We start from the raw sequence: 25,947 nt of genomic DNA, 5'->3' as shown, positions 1-25,947 counted from the left end.
TCCAGATCTAGGTACCAATTCCCCATGGGACCTCTCACACTCCAATTACAAGGTAAACAATGCATGAAGAAACCCTAGATTTGACCATATCAATGAAAACACGAGAATAAGCTCTGAATATTACCTCAAATAGCTTCCTCTGCCGAAATGGAAGTAGATCCAAGCTCCCCAACTCTTCTAGCTTGGCCTTCCTCTTCCCTTCTTGCTAACACACACAAGGATGGTGAATAATGGCCTCTTTTCTCACTCACAGGGACTCTCAGGTGCTCTGGTGCTCTCAAGGTCGAAGGTAGCTGCAATGAAGGGTTATAAGGTCCTTTAAATAGGGCTCAGGGTCGGGCAATTAGCGTTTCATCAAACAGCATGGACTAGCCGAGTCCGGACGCGAACCCGCGTCCAAATCCGCGATCATACTCGGCGAGTCTAGGCTCCAACTCGCCGAGTCTCCTCACAAATTACCAAAAATAAATAAATGAGTAATACCTGGGAATCCGGCTGTTACAATTCTCCCCCACTAGAACTAGACTTCTCCCTCGAAGTCTCGCTCTGCAAATAACTCTGGATGCTGCTCACGCATCTAACGCTCCGGTTCCCAAGGCATCTCGGACCCCTTTCAATGTTGCCACTGAACCAAAACCAGGGGTATCTCCTTGTTCCGCAGAACCTTGACCTTCCGATCTCTGATTGCCACTGGTCTCTCAGCATAATTCAGGCTCGCATCCACCTGAATATCCTCTAATGGAACCACTGCCGACTCATCGGCTATACAATTCCGTAATTGCGACACGTGGAAAGTGTCGTGAATCTGACCCAACTCTGCTGGCAAATCCAAACGATAGGCTACCCTGCCTACCCTCGCGACTACCCGGAATGGAGCAATATATCGGGGCCCCAACTTGCCCCTCTTCCTGAATCGAATCATTCATTTCCAAGGAGAGACCTTCAGGAGCACAAGGTCGCCGACCTGAACCTCAAGCTCAGACTGGCGTCTGTCTGCATAACTCTTCTGACGACTCTGAGCGGTCAACAACCTTTGTCTGACCTGCTGGATCTGCTTTGTCGTCTGAAGCATGATCTCTGTACTACCCATCACACACTGTCCAACCTCTCCCCAACAAATGGGGGTCCAACACCTCGTACCATACAATAGCTCAAAGGGCGGCATACCAATGCTCGAATGATGGCTGTTGTTGTAGGAAAACTCTGCCAAGGGCAAGTACGCATCCCAACTACCCCCGAAATCCAACACACATGCCCGGAGCATGTCCTCGAGCGTCTGAATCGTCCGCTCACTCTGACCGTCTGTCTGGGGATGATATGCGGTACTAAAATGCAGCCTAGTACCCAACTCCTCATGAAACTTCTTCCAGAACCTGGAAGTGAAATGCACATCTCGGTCTGAAACAATCGAGATCGGCACCCGATGCCGAGATACCACTTCTCTCACGTACACCTCTGCCAATTTCTCTACTGAAGAACTCTCGCTGATAGCAAGAAAGTGACCGCTCTTCATCAACCTGTCCACAATCACCCAAACTGCATCAACTCCCCTGGCAGTCCTTGGCAATTTGGTGATAAAATCCAAGGTGATTTGTTCCCACTTCCATTCGGGAACCTCCAACGGTTGCAACTTACTATGCGGCCTCTGGTGCTCGGCCTTAACCCTACGACAGGTCAAGCACCTCTCAACAAACCACGCAACATCCCTCTTCATACAGGGCCACCAATACTCCTTCCTCAGGTCCAAATACATTTTAGTGGCCCCAGGATGGATCGAAAATTTCGACCGATGAGCCTCTTCCATCAAAATTGTACGCGTTCCTCCCACGTACGGCACCCAGATGCGCCCCTGAAATGTCATAAACCCCCGACCATCGGTAACGAACTCTGAAACCAAACCAACAACCCGCTCTTTCTTTCGCATCTCAGGTTGCACAGCCTCGGCCTGTGCCCCACGAATGGCGTCCAACACTGGAGCTACCACGGTCAATCTCAAACATACATCCCGCAGCAGGGTGCTCTCCGCCCTGTGGCTCAATGCATCGGCTACAACATTAGCCTTGCCCGGGTGGTACAGGATCTCACAATCATAATCCTTGACCACATCCAACCACCTTCTCTGTCTCATATTTAGGTTGGGCTGATCCATCAAATATTTCAAACTCTTATGGCCCGTGTATATCGTACACCGAACCCCATACAGGTAGTGACGCCAAATCTTGAGGGCGAACACCACTGCCCCCAACTCTAGATCATGGGTGGGATATCTCATCTCATGAGGCTTCAGCTGCCTCGATGCATACGCTATCACATGCCCTCTCTGCATCAGCACCGCCCCCAACCGCAAAATCGATGCGTCACAGTATACCACAAAGTCCTCCATCCCTTCCGGGAGGGCTAACACAGGGGCTTCGCATAACCTTTGGCGAAGTGTCTCAAAGGAGGCCTGCTACTCGGGGCCCCATGAAAAAGCAACACCCTTCCGGGTCAACCTGGTGAGTGGCACTGCGATCTTAGAGAAATCCTTGATAAATCTCCGATAATACCCTGCCAACCCTAGGAAACTCCTGATCTCGGAGGGTGACCTCGGCACCTCCCAACTCATCACCGCCTCAACTTTGGCCGGGTCGACCATTTTCCCTTTCTGGTTAACGAGATGTCCTAAGAACTGGACCTCCCGCAACCAGAAATCACACTTGGAGAATTTGGCATAAAGCCTCTCCGATCTCAGAACTCCGAGAACCTCTCTCAAATGCTCCTCATGTTGCTCTCTAGATCTCGAATATACCAAAATGTCGTCGATAAATACAATCACCGACCGATCCAACATCGGCTTACACACTCGGTTCATGAGATCCATGAACACTGCCGGGGCATTGGTGAGCCTAAAAGGCATCACCACAAACTTGTAATGTCCATAACGCGTCCTGAACGCTGTCTTCTGGACGTCCTCATCCCGCACCCTCACCTGATGATATCCAGACCTCAAATCGATCTTGGAGAACCAAGATGCTCCCTGAAACTGATCGAACAAATCGTCGATCCTCGGCAACGGGTAACGGTTCTTGACCGTCAGCTTGTTCAACTCCCGGTAATCAATGCACATCCGGTTTGAACCATCCTTCTTCTTGACGAACAGGATAGGCGCTCCCCACGGCGAGCTGCTGGCCGAATAAACCCCTTCCCAGCAGCTCCTAAAGTTGCGAGGATAACTCTTGCATCTCTGGAGGTGCAAGGCGATAAGGCACCTTAGCGATAGGCGCTGCTCCCGGAACCAAGAGGCACACCCGGCAACTCCTCAGGAAATACATCAGGGAATTCACGCACTATCGAAACCTCCTCAACAGACCTCGGTCTCTCGGAATCCACCCGCGTATCGATCACATACGCCACAAAACCGTTACAGCCCTGCTGTAGACACTGTCTTGCTCTAGCGGCCGAACAAAACGCTGATCCAGAACGTGTACCCTCGCCGTACACCATAAGTACTCCCCCACTAGGGTCTCGTATGGTCACCAGCTGTCGCTCGCAGTCGATAACCGCACCGAATCTGCTCAACCAGTCCATGCCCACAATGACACAGACATCACCAATCGCAATAGGAACCAGATCAATCGGGAACTCAACACCGAAAATCTCGACTACGCACCCTCGAAGAACCTCCGTGGCATATATCACCCTCTCCTCAGCTATGGAAACTCTCAGAGGTCGACTCAACGCCTCTCGACTAACACTGATATGCTGACTAAAAGCCAAAGATACAAAAGACCGACTCGCACTCGAGTCAAATAACACCAAGGCAGGTACAGATTTCACAAGAAAAGTACCTACGCATAACATAATATAAGCATATTATCACAACATCAAAATAAATACATGAAAAATACATACCAGCCACGACATCGGGTGCTGCGCGGACCTCCTCCGTGGTCAACTGAAAAGCTCTCCCTCGTGCTCTCGGCGCCTCGGCCTTCATTAGTCGACTCTCGGTAGCTATGATGGCGGCAGGGGCAGATCCCTGAGGTGCTCCCTGAGATGATCCTCGTAATTGCGGACACTCTGCCTTCCGGTGTCCGGTCTGGTTGCAGTGAAAACACACCAAAACCCCTTGGGGCAGTCCTTGGCCATGTTCCCCTCCTTGCCACACTTGTAGCAAGATCCCGCTCTACAGACTCCATCATGACCCTTGCCACATTTCCCACAAGTGCGGCCCTTCTGGCTCCCTGGTTTGGGATCAGCGGGCTTGGCCCGCTTGGCTGCCGGCTGAGACTGTGCCGGTCGCCGATCCCTCCCCAAAGACTCCGCCTCCTCCTTGGCCTGAGTCTCTAGCTCAATCTCCCTCTTCCGGGCATTTACCTGAAGCTCGGAAAATGTCCGGTACGAGGAGTTCGCCGCGAACTCCCGAATGTCTCGCCTCAAGATACTCAAATATCGGCTCATATGTGCCTGCTCTGTGGACACGTGCTCAGGGCAGAACATCGCCCTCTCATGGAACATCCTGGTAATCACCGTAACAGACTCAGTACCCTACTTGAGGGTCAGAAACTTTTGGGCCAAACGCTCCCTCTCCACCTGGGGAACGTACTCATCTCGGAACATGGCAGTGAACCTCTCCCAGGTCACTGCCGCAAGCTCAGCAGGCGTAAAGTGCGCCGTCACAAACTTCCACCAGTCCTTCGCTCCCAAGCGAAGTTGGTTCAGCACGAACCGAACCTTCAAATGCTCAGGAGTTGAGCAAGTGAAGAAACACCCCTCTATGTCAGAAATCCATCTCATAGCCGCCACCGGGTCCTAGGTCCCATCAAACTCTGGTGGTTTTGTGTTGCTGAACTCTCGGAACAGCAACGCATCACCACCCTGCGGCCTCGCGGCAGCAATAGCTGCGGTAGCCGCTGCAACAGCAGCCTCAGAAAGAGCGGCATAACGCTCGTCGAAGGTCTCAATCAACGTGGTCTTAATAGACCCGAACATCTCTGGTATCTCTGCCCTGATGGCCGCAGCCACCTCCTCATGGATGATCCGGCGGATCTCCTCATCACTCGTCTCACTGTTCTCAGGCATCAGATGTGTCCTCACCATGATCTACCTCTGAAATACAACATACGATAAATTAGAATCCATTCGAGCATACTCACACTCGACAACTCATCCCTCCTTGATCCTTGGTATTCCAAAGATTCCTACTTGGGCTGTACACCGCTCCGGTGCTTTTAGTAGTACGGGCCCAATACTACTGTTCGCACCGTATCAGAATACACCCCAAGTCCTCCTCTTCGGATCTCAAATTCCAAGTACTCTATCAAGCACAATCCACTCTCTAACAAATCTCTCATAAGCCCCTCGCTGCTACCTACTCACTCTCAAGCATCTCATAGCAGCTCACCTCTCTCTAGGCTAAGGCATCACAAATCAGGCCACTCTAGTCCTAATAGGAGTACCTAGCCTACTCTAGCATGAGAATACATCATATCAATATCAATATCGCATAACATGAGGGTATTTTGGGAAATCATCGTTCGGGCGCGGACTAATCGTACACACAACTCTGCTCTGCGTTCTTCCAAAAATCTTTTATTCTTTTTGAAAATACTTCTCAAATCCTCAGTTTGAGTTCAAATACGCCCGAAGGTGTACTCGAATCCCTCAAACCAAGGCTCTGATACCAACTTGTTACACCGTGAATTTCAAAATAATTTTTCGCATAATATAAAAACATATTCATTTAATTTTCATAAAAACATCAATGTTTGAAACTCCAATCCATGTCATACAAAGAATCCCAAGATCACATAACATAAAAATCCCACGTGTGTGTACTGATCAAGTCGGCGCCTTCCCACGGTATTCACTAGTACCTGAAACAATAAACACCAACACTTTAATCACAAAGCTTAGTGAGTTCCCCAAAATATCACACATAACACATATTAGCCACTCGAGGCTATAACTCTGTGGGTCCGTAGACCCTACTCTGTGAACCCTCTGGTTCTAACTCTGGGAACCTTCCGGTTCCAACTCTATAAACATGCACAGCATAAATCACATAGAAATAATGTAGTACCACACATAACATACATATAGCATACAAATACTCTGTCACATAACTCTAATTACCTACTCAAGGTAAAGTATAGTGAGAAGACTCACCTCGCGTATCTCGATAACTCGCAAATCCCAGAAATCACTCGCGCTCGATCCTTCGAGCTATAATCCTCCTATAACACCATATATCTCTAATTAACACTTTCACAACTAAGGTTGACTACCCCTATCAAGTCAACACTGGTCAACTCTGGTCAACGGTCAACTTTGACCGGACTCGGCGAGTGCACTAGAGCGACTCGGTGAGTCTATACGTGTTCATTGACTCCCTAGGATCCTCTCTTGACACGTCGAGTACATCCCTGACTCGACGAGTTCCACCTGGCATGAATCGCGGGGCCACCACGACTCAACTCGCCGAGTCTCAAGAACAACTCGGCGAGTTCCAGCTCGACTCAGTCCACCTGTCAACCCTCTCCGACTCTCCCTGACTCACTGAGTCAACCCTTAACTCAGCAAGACCACTCGCTGAGTGGATAATGACAATCTTCATGCTACTCGCCGAGTCTGTTCTTTGGACTCGGCGAGTCTAAGCCATGCATGAACTCAAACTAACTCCTGAGGTCAGATCCATTCCAGTAACTCATAGATCCAGTCCTTCCAAGCACATTTATCACGTAAAGTTACAATCTTGGCTACCATGCTACGCCTACAAGGCTTCTTTTGGTGAAATGACATCTAAAATGGTAACCTAAGTCCATAACTCAAAAGGAAAGGCATAAAGCAGAGCATTTGGGACTCTATGGACCTACTAAGGTCCAGATCTAGGTACCAATTCCACATGGGACCTCTCACACTCCAATTACAAGGTAAACAATGCATGAAGAAACCCTAGATTTGACCATATCAATGAAAACACGAGAATAAGCTCTGAATATTACCTCAAATAGCTTCCTCTGCCGAAATGGAAGTAGATCCAAGCTCCCCAACTCTTCTAGCTTGGCCTTCCTCTTCCCTTCTTGCTAACACACACAAGGATGGTGAATAATGGCCTCTTTTCTCACTCATAAGGACTCTCAGGTGCTCTGGTGATCTCAAGGTCGAAGGTAGCCGCAATGAAGGGTTATAAGGTCCTTTAAATAGGGCTCAAGGCTGGGCAATTAGGGTTTCATCAAAAAGCGTGGACTCGCCGAGTCCACTCTTGGACTCACCGATTCCGAACGCGAACCCGCGTCCAAATCCGCGATCATACTCGGCGAGTCTAGGCTCCAACTCGCCGAGTCTCCTCACAAATTACCAAAAATAAATAAATGAGTAATACCTGGGAATCCGGCTGTTACAGAAGGCCAGGAAATACCTAAAGAAGAAGTATTATGCCAATCTATTCCACGTTGTCGATAAGAAAGACGAGAATAAAGAGATCAAGGAGGTACCTCAAGTGCGTAACTATCCTGATGTATACCATGAGGATCTACCAGGATTACCATCTGCATTTCAAGTCGAGTTTAGGATTGATCTAATTCCAGGATTAGCCCCCATAGCAAAATCCCCTTATAGATTGGCATCGTAAGAAATGCAAGAGCTCTCTAGTCAACTACAAGAACTTCTTGACAAATGCTTTATCAAACCATGCTTTTCGCATTGGGGAGTGCCAATACTATTCATCTAGAAGAACGATGGATATATTCAAATATGCATCGACTACCGTGAGTCAAATAAATTAACCATCAAGAATCGGTATCCACTTCCCCAAATCGATGATCTGTTCAATCTGCTTCAAGGATCGAGCTATTTCTCCAAGTTCGACTTAAGATCGAGGTACCATCAACTCCGAGTCATGGAAGAAGAAATTTAAAAGAATACATTCATAACACTCTACAATAATTATGAATTCTTGGTTATGCCATTTGGGTTGACCAATGCCCCAACAATTTTCATGGATTTTATGAACCGTGTATGCAAACCCTACTTGGATAAATTCATGGATCTTATGAACCGTGTATGCAAACCAAGGAAGAGCATAGGCAACATTTACGGATGATCTTGGAATTGTTAAGGATAGAAAATTTGTATGCCAAATTATCTAAGATGAATTTTGGATTAGAGAAGTACACTTTTTATGGCATGTAGTTAGTAATAAAGGAATTCATTTTCATCCTTCCAAGATTGAAGCGGTGAAGAACTGGGAAGCGCCTAAGACACCAACCGAAGTGTGTCAACTCCTAGGTCTCATAAGATATTATCAAAGACTCATAAAAAACTTCTCCTAAATAGCCAAACCACTCACGACATTAAAGTTGAAGGAGATAAAACTTGTTTGGGGAGACAAACAATAAGTTTTTTTTCCAAAAGTTGAAGGAAATGTTGTGTAGTGCACCGATACTATCTCTTCCAGAAGGTACTGAATACTGTTGGATTAATGTCTAAGTCCATAACTATAAATGGTAATACTTGACCCGACCCAGCATGGTCCATTTGGGTTGCATGGCATCATGCACTTGGATAGACTATAATGAGAGAAATAAGACACTTATGGTTATTAATATATTATAAGTTCTAGTACATTAATAATAAGAATAATAAGATTATTTAATTAGTATTGATCAAGAATTAATCTAGGATTAATTAATTGATCAAAAGAATACTAATTAAATATATGGGTTGATTGTGTAAATCATCCATACTTGTATAGTGGGCTAATGCTCCATGGATAATCAAGTTGGGCTAAAACCCATAGGATGGTCCATGGATGCTCCATGGTGTATGTGAACCCATGGATCCAAGGAAATGGAAAGTCAACACTATATAAAGATCTTATTCTTGACAAAATCGGCGACTAGTATCGTTCTAGAAAGGGCTAGCCGATTTTATGAAGTGTAGATTTCTCTCAAGTTATTCCAAGTGTATTTGGTGTTGTGTGAACCATTTGAGGTGTCACACTTGGGGCACTAGGCACTCAAGCTTCATGAATACTTTCTACATGAAAGAGGTATGCATTCTATCTTGTTATATTCATTATTTTATATGCTAGATTAGGATAATACCTTGGATGTTTATATTTGCATGTATAATAGAGAAAACATAGATCGAAGGTATTTAGGGTTGCATGTTCACTTAGGAGTGTTAGAATGCTCAAAACCCAATAGTGGTATCAGAGCATAGGCTTGTTTTCTTGTTATACTTAAAAAATCGAAGTTGTTGCTGTCTGATCATCAGACTCGGCAAGTCCATCAGGAGACTCGGCAAGTCCATGCCTAAAAAGTGATCAAATCGATCCAACTCGCCGAGTTGGTTCATGCACTCGACGAGTTGGACCCCCAGACAGCATAAATTCGACTTTTTTGGCTGGAATTGGACTAGGAACATTACCCTAAGATGTTTTTGAACTTATAAAATTGTTTTTGATGTGGTAATGTTCATGCTAATCCAATTTCAAAGATAATTGTGAATAGATTCATGTTTTGTATTAGTTTAAGGTTTAGACTAATTACATGAAAAAGTTTGATTTGAATTATCTTGTTCTTATGAGTTGCTTAGATTAATAGAAAGTTGAGTGAAATAGTTGTTTTCAATCCAAATTAATCTAAGAGGAGATTCTAAAATGTGTTTTTGTAACTTGTCCTCAAGTTATATGAAAAGTCACATTTAAGTTTCATAAAACTAATAAAAGTTGGCAATGGTTACAAAAAGATGAAGAGTCTTGTCCTTAAGTTATGGAGGTTCAAGAGTCACTTCATTAATAAATAAATAAATAAAGTGCAACCTTAATTAATTCCATAAGTTATAAAATAAAGAAAAGTAATTCTTTTATTAGTTTAAAGTCTTCCATAACTTGTCCTAAAGTTATGGAACTTGAAGAGTTTTTGGATTAAAACTACTTTAAACACATAAATCATGGAATTAACTAGTTTTGAATAGTTTCAAAACTTGCCCTCAAGTTTTGGAATTTGAAAAGTTTTCACTTATGAATACTTTAATTCCAAGTTAGCCCTTAGAATTTTAAAGAGTTAAAATTCAACCCTTATACTTTATAATATTATAAGTTAATAATATATATGTATAAGAGTAAAGTCAGTCTTACCGCTAGTACGCCTCATTCACGAAGCCGGTCTATAAGGTGGGTACAAGGTTGTTGCCTATAAAATGGCAACTTAATGGGTGTCCACTCTCACCCACCGCTTGCTTGACTAGTGGAGGGTCGTTAGCCGAACGGGTTTGACAGGACTAGAATCCTCCCTTCATTAAAAGTATTAATGATAAATACTAAGTAACTAAACTCTTAATAATACCCAATCTTAGTTACTTAGGAAAATGTGAATAAGGTGCTAATCCATGAAATTACACTTTGCACTTTGTTTAAGTCGGTTAGTGGAGTGTGTGCGGTTAACCGGCACACTAACTCATATTTAAAAAGGTAGGCAAAGGGTAACTTAATGTTTATCATAGTATCGACGGAGCGTGTGTGGTTAACCGGCACATCGATTGAGGGGTAAACACTTAAGGGTACCAAGTAATTTGCATGGTTACTTCACACCTTGTTTTGTGATCCTCGTCATCCCAGTCACAAAACCTGAAGGGCACACTCGAGATTGAAACATGCCATTAAACAGTTCAATGAATCTCAAAGATCTAGGAGTTTCAAAACCAATTAAAACCTAATAATACATTTCGTTTATCTTGGTGGAAATTGGTGAATGGTCATTCACCTACCTTCAAATATTTTATAGCTTGGATTACGGCATACCTCTTCTAAGTTATAAAATAGTTTGTTGGGTCCTAGCCTTAATATTTCATATTGGGTGTCATATTAAGGACTTAAGATCAACTATCTTGAATATCTCCCAAAAGATGTCTGGTTTAGACATTTATGATCTTCCCAAATCTCTTGAAACAAGCTTTCCAAAATGAAGATGATGTCCCATGGATATCATACTTCTTCACCTCTTTAAATTATTCTCCCTAACCCACAAGTTCTTGAAAAGTTTAAGGTCACTCAAGCCCTATTGGCAAGGCAAGGTCTAGGTGTGGTCACATCTTGGAGATGTAGTCACATATTGACAAGTCAGGAGAGTTACGTGTCAAAGTTTTGAGAAAGTTGGTGGTTCAATCACTTTCTAAGTCACATAGTAGTTCCTTTGGGACACCTATGAAACAGACTATGACAAGACCCTTAATGATCTTATCTATTTGTTAAGATCAACTTCCTTAAAACTTGATGGACATTGACAATAGTGACACAGGAAATCCATAAAAGCATTCTCTTCCCAATGGAAAGGGATTAGCTATAGTCAACTCGGTTGACCAAATGGTAAAGGGAAAGGCTAGGTCTGTGATAGTCCCATGTACCATTATCAAAGCGTCCATATGTTGAATTGCCAAAGAAATGGGCATTGGTTGCGAAGCTGCCAAATTTACCTAAGGATGTTAAAGTCAATAAGTTTGACTCTACTTCAGGTAAAGTCCACTATCTAACTCTGTTAAGTTTCTATTATGAGATTCTTGATACATGATGTGACTGGGTCACATGTTGATGTTTTAAGAATCAAAGAAAAGTAAAGGAACTTAAAGAAAGAATATGTTGAATCTGATCGCGTAGATGGATTTCTATCGCGTAGTTTGAAGATCGGATTCTTGAGCTGCTTCTTAGGAGTTATGAGATATTGCTTAGGAATAGATAACAACAAGTTTTCATATGGATTGTAAGGATAAGTTTTCCGCAAAGTTTTTTAAAATAAAAGGAAAATTTTGATTCTATTTATTTTAAAATATCCTTACAATGGCATCTGTGGAAAATTTTGTTGCTTATAAGATTCCATTAATAGCAAGAGTGGAAGTATGAAATTGATTCTTTCATTTGTGGTAATGTCTAAATTTACCAAATAAGGAAAGATTCTCATCACCCAAGTTTCAATTGGACCGGAACTTGGAATCATGCAAGTAGTATAGCATGATGAATGAGAACTTTCAACTATTGGAAAATTAAGACTAATTACTTGTTCACATGGATGTGTGAGTCAAGTGAAGGACTAAGGGATCGAGTACACAGTCTTGTGCACTGATTAAGTCCACCACAAAAGATCGATAAGATTATTCGTCATAGTTTACTAAAGCTCAGTAAACATGATTATACTTACAAGCTTAAGTGTAACTCTGAGACATTGGAAAAGGTTCCAATGTATGGCAGAGTAAATAAGAAGGATCAAATTAGGCAGAAGGATAAAAGTTTCTCAAATCTGAAAAGATGGGAGAGTACTTTAGTATCAGTTTTGTGATCATCTTAATGATTAAGAAACCATAGCACAATTAGTTCTCTAAGGAAATCTTAGTGCATTCTTATGACTAAGAGGAGGGATCTTGAATTGTTGAAATGGGTAAATCAAGAAGATCGGTCATACTTCGTTTCAATACAAGTCTTAGAGTCATACTCCAAGATTGTAACTTGAGTGACATGTCTTAAAGAAGGTTTAAAACACTTGTTAAATGTAAGAGTAAAAGTTTTCTACTCTTGTACATTTGAAATTTGTAAGTTGTGATGTTTTGGATAAAACAAAGACCAACTATGGCCAATTGTGTGAAGTGTTTGTCTTGATTAGAATCTGCACTATCTCTTGGATGTTTGACAAGGGAGTCTTATATGTCAGGAGGACAGTGGGAGTCTTAAAAGGTCTTGAAGTCTCAAGAACTAATCAAGAATAAAACCTGAAGTTCTTCACTAGCATACGACTTGAGGTTTATAACCTATCGTACTGACATATTATGTGCCCATTCCAGTTAAAGTTGGCTTTGCATATGAGTTCTTAGAGTTCTCAGTTAGTTGCACAAAAACTTGGAAGCAATGGCAGGCCCTTGAGCTGCCAGGTGGCAAGAAATTAAGATTGAGTTCAGTCCATATGAGTTTGGATTTGTCATTATCCTTGTCTTGTAACTATGGTTTTGACAATTCACATGGATAAGAACACATACACCATTAAATCTAAGTGTCATAAGGTTTCTCTCCGATTCATGAAAATGATGGTGAGGGAACACTTTCACTAAGTAGATTTTAGCTAGATAGCAATTGTGATATTTGCATTCTCAAAGTCGTTACTGGAGCGTGTGTGGTTTACCGGCACACTAACCTGGACTTGTGAGAAGTTGCAAAAAGGTCTAACCATTATGATTACGGCATCCCTCTTCATAATTGTTTAGACACAGAAGTGCGCTATCTAAGGGAAGGTGTATGATTTTGATAAAGTTTTATCAAAACAATCTAGTATCAGAAATCTGAACTTTGGTAAGAAAGTCAGCTGATTTCTGAGTACATGTCAAAGCTAGTGGGAGCATAAGTGTTATGCTAATAATCATCATGTTAGTGGGAGCATGATAATTATGATAAGTATTGCAAGTTAGCAATGTTAATTATAGAAAACAAAAGTTTCAATTAGGAAAGAGTTGTTTTGCTATAATTAAGGGAGAGGAAATTATACTTCATCTCAAATCTATAAGCTTAGATCGTGAGGTTTTAATCATTTAGTCAAGGATATATATGAATTTCATGTTGGAATGGCTCAACATAAGGAAATTCTGTATATGGGTCCATTGTTTGCGTTCTAAAATTCGATTATGATTACAACATCCCTTTTCATAATCTGAATTATGAGAACTTGGCAAATTGAAATGGAAATATTATAGCAAAAGACTGGTTTAGTCTTTATGTGAGACATCAAGAATCGTGTCCCATATGCTTCAGATATAGGATCGATTACATGTGCTATATTCATCCTTTCTAAAAACTTTCAAATGCCTGGGGCATTAAGAAGGGAAAAGGTTTAGAACTGGATATGTCTAAAAGGATTAAACAATTGTCGAGGACAATCTAAGGTTTAGCAAACATTGGGTGCTCAAGGACAGTTGGAAGTATAGTGATAATTCTGGAAGGACCATATTGACATAGTCTGTAAGGAGGCAACTCTTGTTCAGAAGTGATAAGTCAAAATGGAATCTGGAAATGTTTCAAAGTTAGAATTTTCAATCTGTTTAAGATTAGGAAACTTAATGCAAGAAGGATGTTTCTAAGGAGCTGATCTCCTTTGGAATACTCTGTAATGATTGTTGTCAAGTCTTTTTGACTTTGTGCATAATCATTACAAGAAGATCAATGCATATAAGTTTAGAATCTAACAGATTTCAGTAAATGGCATGAATTTGGAATTCTTGCATTTGTAGTAAGGATTTGGGACTGTGAAAAGAGAATCATTGAAGTTATGTTCAATGGATCTAGTTCACAAAGTAAAGATCATAGACAAACATAGTATGCATACTTGGTGTGTGGCATGACTAGTGTTTAGAAAACATAGTGTACATGCTTGGAGCATGGGACAACTATTGTTTTAAATTCAAGAATAAAGTTGATAGCTGAAACAGTATACAATGAATAATGTGTAATCATATGGTGATAAATAAAAGGTGTTTTATTTATGTTCATAGGTTTTGATACCATATTGGATTCAATTATTATTGTGTTTCACTTTGCATGTTTTGACTTCCCGAATAAACTAGGTTATTCTTCCGGAATGACTAAATTATTCAAACCATCCACAGTCGGTCATATGTTGGAAGTAGATATGAATTAAGACTGTCATGGTTTGGCTTGTAGAGGTCTAAGGTGTTAGACAAAGGGCTACAACACTCATGAGTGCTCATAAGTTCTGAGTATTGGATTCAACCCGCGCTCATTGGAATCACTTCATGGATTTTATCACGAGTGATCATGAGACGATAATATCTTATATTCTTCAAACCTAGAGATATGAATTGTTACTATGAGTTGGTTGTACATTGATTGCACGAAAACGCATTTGGTAACTCGGTGCTATAAAACGTGCCTTTGTGTATGATTCAACAAGTAGTAGAACAAGCCATATGAGTCGACGTTTATCCATTCCTTTAACCTTAGGGATAAAAGCGATATTTGTGGGCCCCTCGATGATTTGATGATGACAAATGGAAGTGCTCGGCCGGGCCGGGACTGATTTGATTTGTTCAATTAGTCAGTCGTCATAAATCGGAAATCGGGAAACAACAAATGGACATAGAGAATGTTTATAATCCATGTCTCAGTCCATATGATATCTAGAATGAAGGAATATATGATCCCTTATCTAATGGACAAGTCATTGACAAAGGTCAGAGTTCATCGACAAGGTCAGAGTTTGACAGAAGCTTTTGAGAGCTACGATTGCCAGTTAGTTCCTGAAGTCATACGCAATAATAGTTTTAGACTTATCCAAGTGGGAGACTGTTGGATTAATGTCTAAGTCCATAACTATAATTGGTAAGACTTGACCCGACCCGGCATGGTCCATTTGGGTTACATGGCATCATGCACTTGGATAGACTATAATGAGAGAAATAAGACACTTATGGTTATTAATATATTATAAGTTCTAGTATATTAATAATAAGAATAATAAGATTATTTAATTAGTATTGATCAAGAATTAATCTAGGATTAATTAAGTGATCAAAAGAAGACTAATTAAATATATGGGTTGATTGTGTAAATCATCCATACTTGTATAGTGGGCTAATGCTCCATGGATAATCAAGTTGGGCTAAAACCCATAGGATGGTCCATGGATGCTCCATGGTGTATGTGAACCCATGGATCCAAGGAAATGGAAAGTCATGACAATTAGGGTCTACCCTAATTGTAACACTATATAAAGATCTTATTCTTGACAAAATCGGTGACTAGTATCATTCTAGAAAGGGCTAGCCGATTTTATGAAGTGTAGATTTCTCTCAAGTTATTCCAAGTGTATTTGGTGTTGTGTGAACCATTTGAGGTGTCACACTTGGGGCACTAGGCACTCAAGCTTCATGAATACTTTCTACATGAAAGAGGTATGTATTCTATCTTGTTATATTCATTATTTTATATGCTAGATTAGGATAATACCTTGGATGTTCATATTTGCATGTATAATAGAGAAAACATAGATCCAAGGTATTTAGGGTTGGATGTTCACTTAGGAGTGTTAGAATACTCAAAACCCAACAAATACTTCATCGTGTATTGTGATAATTCGAATCATGGGTTAGGATGTGTGTATTGGATTAGGTGTCTAAGCCCATAACTATAATTGGTATGTACTTGACCTGAGAGTAGCATGGTCCATTTGGGTTGCCTTCACCAGAGCAATTTGATAGGATGGAATTTTGAGAAGATGTTATTTGTGATTTATTAATATATTATTAGTTCTAATATATTAAAATTAAATCATATTATTTAATTAGCATTGATCAAGAATTAATTTTGAATTAATTTAGTGATCAAAAAGAGACTAACTAAATATACGAGGACTGATTAAGTAAATCAATGATTCTAATAGTCTGGGCCAATGATCCATGCTTATTTAGGATGGGCTAAACCAATATGATAGTCCATGGAGGTTTAACCCATGGAGCCTAAGTAATATGAAGAGTCATGTGAATTAGGGTTTGCAAGGATGTAGCCCTAGACTTTGCCACATCATAAAAGGAACCCTTAGTCACCAAAATCGGCCCCATGCATTCTAAGAAGAGTGATAAACGATTTTGTGTGTTAAGTAGCCTCTCTCTCAAGTCCTCGTTGTTTCATGGTGTTTGTGAACCATTTGAGGCATCACATTTGAGGTGTTAAGTTCTTAAAGGCCAAAACTAAAAGCTACACTAAAGAGGTAATTCCATAACTCAATTCTATGTTGTTTATGTCAATTGTATGCTAGTTGAAGCCTTAATGCTTTGGAAACAATATTGCATGTATAATTAGAGAAAACATAGATCCAAAGCATTGAGGGTTGTATGTGCCCTATAGGATGTTGTAGTATACTAAAACCCAACAGTGGTATCAGAGTCTGGGATTGTTTTCTGTTATATTTGATGCATGACTTATTTTTCTAAAGCTGGAAAACTATTCTGACAGCACCTACTCGATGAGTACATGCTTGGACTCGACGAGTAGGATGAATTTTGCCCTGAACTTGACGAGTCCATAGTTGGGCTCGACGAGTTGTATGATCAGATTGTAGTTTTTCGGGTTTTTTTGGCCAGAATTGGATTAAGATCACTACCACAAACTGTTTTATATCATAAAATTTGTTTTATCTGATATGGTAGTGATTATCCTTACCCAATTAAAAGATAATTGTTAAAATTTCAAGATTTGTATTAGTTTATTTAATAGGCTAATTTCTTGTAAATTGTTGATATGAATTGTCTTGACTTATGAGTTTAACTAGATCGAGATAAAGAACAAATCAAATTTAGTACTATGAAAAATTATGATTCATTATGCAAGAAATTAAATTTAGAAAATACTTTTAGTTCTAAAAACGTTTCTGAATATGATGAAAGTGACATGAGTGAAATTTCTATAGAGGATGAAATTGATTGTTCTACTTTTGTGCAAAATGTTGATGAACCTAAGAAAAAATTGATCTTAGAAAACTCAATCGAATTCGATCGAATTGTTGAAAACAAACATTCTAATGTTTTGAAAGAAAAGGAAACTATTTTTCCAAAAGTCGAAACTGTACAAAATCAGGTTTTTGTTAAAACAAGACTGAACAAAAATGATACTTCAGAACTAACATCCGTGGTTGATAATGATAATGCGATCAAATGTGATGAATTCTTCTGGTTTGAACCAATAGACAACGTGGATGAAACAAAAGGTCTTTCAGAAATGACCTCCTGGAGAACAAAAGGAAAATACATTTAAGAACCAATGAATCATGTGCACCTTTGTTATGGGGAGGCCGAACCAAGCATAACAAAATATGTTTCCAGTGAAACTTGTTCGAAAGAAAGCGAAAACCCAGTCCAAAATGAAAAATAGAAAACTAATATTCAAAAATCTTCTAAAGAAATAATTGCAAAAAAAAAAAAGACAGATGAATGTTAGATATAGGAAGAATCTGAAAGAAAGAACGCGTTTCTGGAAAAATAAGAATTCAAATCAAAGTTCTGTCAGTTCAGAATGATCTTTTAATCAAAGTCTTGGTTCCTCTCAAATTCTAAAACCAAAGTCAAGTTTTTCTCCAAAATCACAAGTTTCAAAACTAATTGAAAAGCCAAAATGAAAATGTTCTCCACAAACACAGTTTTCAAAACCTCTCAACAAACCAAAAGATTTTAAAGGTAAAAGTAAAGTTGTTTTGGAACCAAAGATTACTCTCAAGGAATATGAAGCAAATTTGAAAACAAAGGAAAAAGCATTTTCAAAAACAATGGCACCAAAAATTCAAAGTTATATTCAACGTAAATATGATTTTGTTGAAATTAATCTTTTGTTATAAGAAAGTGGATGTTTTCAAATTGGAAAAGGTATGAATCGTACTCTGAATAGAAAACCTTTTTGGGTTGATTAAACTAAGATCTTTCCTGTACAAAAGAAATCCTCAGAAGGACCGAAGAAATCCTCAGAAGGACCTAAGATGGACTCGCCGAGTCTGATGGCCAGACAGCACCAGATTCGTTTTTTCAGCTTCTATTGCAGGTATAACAAGAAAACAAGCCTAGGCTCTGATACCACTGTTGGGTTTTGAGCATTCTAACACTCCTAAGTGTACATGCAACCCTAAATACCTTGGATCTATGTTTTCTCTATTATACATGCAAATAAGAACTTCCAAGGTATTATCCTAATCTAGCATACAAAACAATAACTATAGCAAGATAGAATACATACCTCTTTGATGTAGAAAGTCTTCATGAAGCTTGAGTGCCTAGTGCCCCAAGTGTGACACCTCAAATGGTTCACACAACACCAAATACACATGGAATAACTTGAGAGAAAAACCCACACTTCATGAAATCGGCTAGCCCTTCTAGTACACCCACTAGTACCGATTTTGGTGAATAATATGATGCTTATATAGTGTTACAATTAGGGTAAACTCTTAATTGTCATGGCTTTCCATTTCCTTGGATCCATGGGTACAAATACACCATGGAGCATCCATGGACCATCCTATGGGTTTTAGCCCAACTTGATTATCCATGGAGCATTAGCCCACTATACAAGTATGGATGATTTACACAATCAACCCATATATTTAATTAGTCTTCTTTTGATCACTTAATTAATCCTAGATTAATTCTTGATCAATACTAATTAAATAATCTTATTATTCTTATTATTAATATACTAGAACTTATAATATATTAATAACCATAAGTGTCTTATTTCTCTCATTTAGTCTATCCAAGTGCATGATGCCATGCAACCCAAATGGACCATGCCGGGTCGGGTCAAGTCTTACCAAATATAGTTATGGACTTAGACATTAATCCAATAGTCTCCCACTTGGATAAGTCTAAAACTATTATTGCGAATGACTTCAAGAACCGACCGGCAATCGTAGCTCTCAAAAAGCTTCTGTCGAACTCTGACCTTGTAGATGAACTCTGACCTTTGTCAGTGACTTGTCCATTAGATAAGGGATCATATATTCCTCCATTCTAGATATCATATGGACTGAGACATGGATTATAATCATTCTCTCTCTGTCCATCTGTTGTTTCCCGATTTCCGATTTATGACGACTGACTAATTGAACAAATCAAATCAGCCCTGGCCCGGCCGAGCACTTCCATTTGTCATCATTAAATCATCGAGGGGCCCACAGATATCGCTTTTATCCCGAAGGTAAAAGGAACGGATAAACTTCGACTCATATGGCTTGTTCTACTACTTGTTGAATCATACACAAAGGCACGTTTTATAGCACCGAGTTACCAAATGCGTTTTCGTGCTATCAATGTACTATCAACTCATAGTAACAACTCATATCTCTAGGTTTGAAGAATATAAGATATTATCGTCTCATGATCACTCGTGATAAAATCCATGAAGTGATTCCAATGAGCGCGGGTTGAATCCAATACTCAGAACTTATGAGCACTCATGATTGTTGTAGCCTTGTCCAACACCTTAGACCTCTACAACCCATCATGACAGTCTTAATTCATATCTACTTCCAACATATGACCGACTGTGGATGGTTTGAATAACTTAGTCATTCCGGAAGAATAACTTAGTTTATTCGGGAAGTCAAAACATGCAAAGTGAAACACAATAATAATTGAATCCAATATGGTCTCAGAACTTATGAATATAAATAAAACACCTTTTATTTATCACCATATGATTACACATTATTCATTGTATACTGTTTCAGCTATCAACTTTATTCTTGAATTTAAAACAATAGTTGTCCCATGCTCCAAGCATGTACACTATGTTTTTCTCAAACACTAGTCATGCCATACACCAAGTATGCATACTATGTTTGTCTATGATCTTTACTTTGTGAACTAGATCAATTGAACATTACTTCAATGATTCTCTTTTCACACTCCCAAATCCTTACTGCAAATGCAAGAATTCCAAATTCATGCCATTTACTGAAATCTGTTAGATTCTAAACTTATATGCATTGATCCTCTCGTAATGATTATGCACAAAGTCATAAAGACTTGGCAACAATCATTACAGAGTATTCCAAAGGAGATCCACTCCTTGGAAATATCCTTCTTGCATTAAGTTTCCTTAATCTTTCACAGATTGAAAATTCTAACTTTGAAACATTTCCAGATTCCATTTTGACTATCACTTCTGAACAAGAGTTGCCTCCTTACAGATTATGTCAATATGGTCCTTCCAGAATTATCACTATACTTCCAACTGTCCTTGAGCAACCAATCTTTGGTAAACCTTAGATTGTCCTCGACAATTGTTTAATCCTTTTAGTCATATCCAGTTCTAAACCTTTTCCCTTCTTAATGCCCCAGGTATTTGGAAAATTTTAGAACGGATGATTATAGCACATGTAATCGATCCTATATCCGAAGCATATGGGACACGATTCATGATGTCTCACATAAAGACTAAACTAGTCTTTTGCTATAATATGTCCATTTCAATTTGCCAAGTTCTCATAATTCAGATTATGAAAAGGGATGCCGTAATCATAATCGAATTTTAGAACGCAAATAATGAACCCATATACAGAATTTCCTTATGTTGAGCCATTCCAACATGAAATTCATATATATATCCTTGACTAAATGATTAAAACCTCACGATCTAAGCTTATAGATTTGAGATGAAGTATAATTTCCTCTCCCTTAATTATAGCAAAACAACTCTTTCCCAGTTGGAACTTTTGTTTTCTATAATTAACATTGCTAACTTGCAATACTTATCATAATTATCATGCTCCCACTAACATGATGATTATTAGCATAACACTTATGCTCCCACTAGCTTTGACATGTACTCAGAAATCAGCTGGACTTCTAGAAATCAATACTTCATTGACTTTCTTACCAAAGTTCATATTTCTGATACTAGATTGTTTTGATAAGACTTTATCAAAATCATACACCTTCCCTTAGATAGCACACTTGTGAGTCTAAACAATTATGAAGAGGTATGCCGTAATCATAATGTTTAGACCTTTTTGCCATTTCTCACAAGTCCATGTTAGTGTGCCGGTTAACCACACGCGCTCCACTAACGACTTTGAGAATGCAAATATCACAAATGCTATCTAGCTAAAATCTACTTAGTGAAAGTGTTTCCTCACCATCATTTTCATGAATCGGAGAGAAACCTTATGACACTTAGATTTACTGGTGTATGTGTTCTTATCCATGTGAATTGTCAAAATCATAGTCACAAGACAAGGATAATGACAAACCCAAACCATATGGATTGAACTCAATCTTAACTTCTTGCCACCTGGCAGCTCAAGGGCCTGCCATTGCTTCCAAGTTGTTATGCAACACATTGAGAACTCTAAGAACTCATATGCAAAGTCAACTTCAACTGGAATGGGCACAGTATATGTCAACACAATAGATTATAAACCTCAAATTGTGTGCTAGAGAAGAACTTTAGGTTTTATTCTTGATTAGTTCTTGAGACTTTCAAGACCTTTAAGACTCCCACTGTCCTCTTGACATATAAGACTCCCTTGTCAAATATCAAGAGATAGTGCGGATTCTAATCAAGAAAAACACTTTACCCAATTGGCCTAAGTTGGTCTTTGTTTTATCCAAAACATCACAACTTACCAATTTCAAATGTACAAGAGTAGAAAACTTTTACTCTTACATTTGACAAGTGTTTTAAACCTTCTTTAAGACATGTCACTCAAATGACAATCTTGGAGTATGACTCTAAGACTTGTATTGGAACGAAGTATGACTCATCTTCTTGATTTAACCATTTCAACAATTCAAGATCTCTCTTCTTAGTCATAAGAATGCACTAAGACTTCCTTAGAGAACTAATTGTGCTATGGTTTCTTAATCATTAAGATGATCACAAAAATGATACTAAAGTACTCTCCCATCTTTTCAGATTTGAGAAACTTTTATCCTTCTGCCTAATTTGATTCTTCTTATTCGCTCTGCCATACATTGGAACCTTTTCCAATGTCTCAGAGTTACACTTAAGCTTGTAAGTATAATCATATTTACTGAGCTTTAGTAAACTATGACGAATAGTCTTATCAAACTTTTGTGGTGGACTTAATCAGTGCACAAGAATGTGTACTGATCCCTTAGTCCTTTACTTGACTCACACATCCATGTGGCCGAGTAATTAGTCTTAATTTTCCAAAACTTGAAAGTTCTCATTCATCATGCTATACAACTTGCATGATTCCAAGTTCCGGTCCACTTGAAACTTGGGTGATGAGAATCTTTCCTTATTTGGTAAATTTAGACATTACCACAAATGAAAGAATCAATTTCATATTTCCACTCTTGCTACTAATGGAATCATATAAGCAACAATTTTTCCTCAAATGCCATTGTAAGGATATTTTAAAATAAATAAAATAAAAATTTTTCTTTTATTTTAAAACTTTGCGGAAAAACTTATCCTTACAATCCATATGAAAACTTGTTGTTATCTATTCCTTAAGCAATATCTGATAACTCCTAAGAAGTAGCTCAAGAATCCGATCTTCAAACTACGCGATAGAAATCCATCTACGCAATCAGATTCAGCATATTCTTTCTTTAAGTTTCTTCACTTTTCTTTCATTCTTAAAACATCACCATGTGACCCAGTCACATCATGTATCAAGAATCTCAGAATAGAAACTTAACAGAGTTAGATAGTGGAATTTACCTGAAGTAGAGTCAAACTTATTGACTTTAACATCCTTAGGTAAATTTGGCAGCTTCGTAACCAATGCCCCTTTCTTTGGCAATATAAATGTATGGACCCTTTGACAATAGTACACGAGACTATCACAGACTTAGCTTTTCTCTTTACCATTTGGTCAACCGAGTTGACTATGGCCGATCCCTTTCCATTGGGAAGAGAATGCTTTACTGGATATCCAATGTCATCATTGTCAATGTCCATAAAGTTTTAGGAAGTTGATCTTAACAAATAGACAAGATCATTAAGGGTCTTGTCATAGTCTGTTTCATAGGTGTTCCAAAAGAACTCACTATGTGACTTAGAAAGTGATTGAACCACCAACTTTCTCAAGACTTTGACACCCAACTCTCCCGGCTTGTCAATATGTGACTACATCTCCAAGATGTGTTCACACCTAGACCTTGCCTTGCCAATAGGGCTTGAGTGACCTTAAACTTTTCAAGAACTTGTGGGTTAGGGAGAATAATTGGAGGAGGAGAAAGAAGTATGATATCCATGGGACATCATCTTCATTAGGAAACCTTGTTTCAAGAGATTTGGGAAGATCATAAGTGTCTAAACCAGACATCTTTTGGGAGATATTCAAGATAGTTGATCTTAAGTCCTTAATATGACACCCAATATGAAATATTAAGGCTAGGACCCAACAAACTATTTTATAACTTAGAAGAGGTATGCCGTAATCCAAGCTATAAAATATTTGAAGGTAGGTGAATGAAGATTCACCAATTTCCACCAAGATAAACGAAATGAATTATTAGGTTTTAATTGGTTTTGAAACTCCTAGATCTTTGAGATTCATTGAACTGTTCAATGGCATGTTTCAATCTCGAGTGTGCCCTTCAGGTTTTGTGACTGGGATGCCGAGGATCACAAAACAAGGTGTGAAGTAACCATGCAAATCACTTGGTACCCTTAATAAATTACCCCTCAATCGATGTGCCGGTTAACCACACACGCTCCATCGATACTATGATAAATATTAAGTCACCCTTTACCTACCTTGTTAAGTCCAAGTTAGTGTGCCGGTTAACCACACACGCTCCACTAACGACTTTGACAAAGTGTAAAGTGTAATTTCATGGATTAGCACCTGATTCACATTTTCCTAAGTAACTAAGATTGGGTATTATTAAAAGTTTAGTTACTTAGTATTTTTCATTAATACTTTTAATGAAGGGAGAATTCTAGTCCTGTCAAACCCGTTCGGCTAACGACCCTCCACCAGTCAAGCAAGCGGTGGGTGAGAGTGGACACCCATTAAGTTGCCATTTTATAGGCAACAACCTTATACCCACCTTATAGACCGGCTTCGTGAATGAGGCGTACTAGCGGTAAGACTGACTTTACTCTTATACATATATATATTATTAACTTATAATATTATAAAGTATAAGGGTTGAATTTTAACTTTTAAAATTCTAAGGGCTAACTTGGAATTAAAGTATTCATACTTGAAAACTTTTCAAATTCCAAAACTTGAGGGCAAGTTTTGAAACTATTCAAAACTAATTAATTCCATAACTTATGTGTTTAAAGTAGTTTTAATCCAAAAACTCTTCAAGTTCCATAACTTGAGGACAAGTTATGGAAGACTTTAAACTAATAAAAGAACTAACTTTTCCTTTATTTTATAACTTATGGATTTAATTATGGTTACATATTTTTCTTTAATGAAGTGACTCTTGAACTTTCATAACTTGAGGACAAGTTATGGAGTCATAAAAATTATTCAATGACACAAGACTCTTCATTTTGTAACCATTGCCAACTCTTATGAATTTTATGAGTCTTTAATGTGACTCTTCATGTAACTTGAGGACAAGTTACACAAACACATTTTATACTCAACTCTTAGATTAAAATGGATTGAAAACAACTATTTCACTCATAATTTCTATTAATCTAAGCAACTCATAAGAACAAGATAATTCAAATCAAACTTTTTCATGTAATTAGTCTAAACCTTAAACTAATACAAAACATGAATCTATTGACAATTATCTTTGAAAATGGATTAGCATGAACATTACCACATCAAAAACAAGTTTATAAGATCAAAAACAACTTAGGGTAATGTTCCTAGTCCATTTCTAGCCAAAAAACTCGAAAATATGCTGTCTGGGGGTCCAACTCGTCGAGTGCATGAACAAACTCGGCGAGTTGGATCGAATTCATCATTTTTAAGGCATGGACTCGTCGAGTCTCCTGATGGACTCGCCGAGTCTGATGGCCAGACAGCACCAGATTCGTTTTTTCAGCTTCTATTGCAGGTATAACAAGAAAACAAGCCTAGGCTCTGATACCACTGTTGGGTTTTGAGCATTCTAACACTCCTAAGTGTACATGCAACCCTAAATACCTTGGATCTATGTTTTCTCTATTATACATGCAAATAAGAACTTCCAAGGTATTATCCTAATCTAGCATACAAAACAATAACTATAGCAAGATAGAATACATACCTCTTTGATGTAGAAAGTCTTCATGAAGCTTGAGTGCCTAGTGCCCCAAGTGTGACACCTCAAATGGTTCACACAACACCAAATACACATGGAATAACTTGAGAGAAAAACCCACACTTCATGAAATCGGCTAGCCCTTCTAGTACACCCACTAGTACCGATTTTGGTGAATAATATGATGCTTATATAGTGTTACAATTAGGGTAAACTCTTAATTGTCATGGCTTTCCA

At 39.0% G+C, this 25,947-nt stretch overlaps 1 pseudogene; it reads left to right on the top strand.

Moving 5' to 3' along the window:
- The window catches only part of LOC111920623 (protein POLLENLESS 3-LIKE 2-like), a 61,205-nt pseudogene extending 53,593 nt beyond the window's left edge, over window positions 1-7,612 (top strand).
- Window positions 7,613-25,947: the final 18,335 nt, after the last annotated feature.

The sequence above is a fragment of the Lactuca sativa genome, chromosome 8 (genome assembly GCF_002870075.4).
Source record: "Lactuca sativa cultivar Salinas chromosome 8, Lsat_Salinas_v11, whole genome shotgun sequence".
NCBI lineage: Eukaryota > Viridiplantae > Streptophyta > Magnoliopsida > Asterales > Asteraceae > Lactuca > Lactuca sativa.
This window is presented reverse-complemented; position numbering and strand designations above follow the sequence as displayed.